We start from the raw sequence: 755 nt of genomic DNA on the forward strand, positions 1-755 counted from the left end.
TTTACAATATTGTAGTGGTTTTTGCCATACATTGACATGAATCAGCCATGGATTTACCTGTGTTCCCCATCCTGAACCCCCCTCCCACCTCCCTCCCCATCCTGTCCCTCTGGGTCATCCTAGTGCATCAGCCCTGAGCACTTGTCTCATGCATCCAACCCGGACTGGCGATCTGTTTCACAATTGATAATATACATGTTTCAGTGCTATTCTCTCAGATCATCCCACCCTCGCCTTCTCCCACAGGGTCCAAAATTCTGTTCTATACATCTGTGTCTCTTTTTCTGTCTTGCATATAGGGTTATCGTAAAAATATGGAACGCTTCACGAATTTGCGTGTCATCCTTGCACAGGGGCCATGCTAATCTTCTGGGTATTGTTCCACTTTTAGTATATGTGCTGCCGAAGCGAGCGCTGGAATTAAGGTTGCCGGGAGAAATATCAATAACCTCAGATACACAGATGACACCACAGTGATGACAGAAAGTGAAGAAGAACTAAAGAGCCTCTTGATGAAAATGAAAGAGGAGAGTGAAAAATTTGGCTTAAAACTCAACATTCAAAAACTAAGATCATGGCATCTGGTTCCACCAGTTCAGTTCAGTTGTTCAGTCGTGTCCGACTTTTTGTGACCCCATGGACTGCAGCACACCAGCCTCGGCCATGGAATGCTCCAGACAAGAATACTGGAGTGGGTTGCCATTTTCTTCTCCAGGGGATCTTCCTGACCCAGAGATTGAATCCAGGTCTCCCGC

At 46.1% G+C, this 755-nt stretch overlaps 1 non-coding gene across 1 annotated transcript; it reads right to left on the reverse strand.

The window, feature by feature from the left end:
- Positions 1-308: 308 nt before the first annotated feature.
- On the reverse strand, positions 309-415 carry LOC133041121 (U6 spliceosomal RNA). The gene has a single exon (XR_009689163.1). It is a non-coding gene; the product is annotated as a U6 spliceosomal RNA (small nuclear RNA).
- Between the last annotated feature and the right edge of the window lie 340 nt (positions 416-755).

This window comes from Dama dama, chromosome 2 (genome assembly GCF_033118175.1).
Source record: "Dama dama isolate Ldn47 chromosome 2, ASM3311817v1, whole genome shotgun sequence".
Classification (NCBI taxonomy): domain Eukaryota; kingdom Metazoa; phylum Chordata; class Mammalia; order Artiodactyla; family Cervidae; genus Dama; species Dama dama.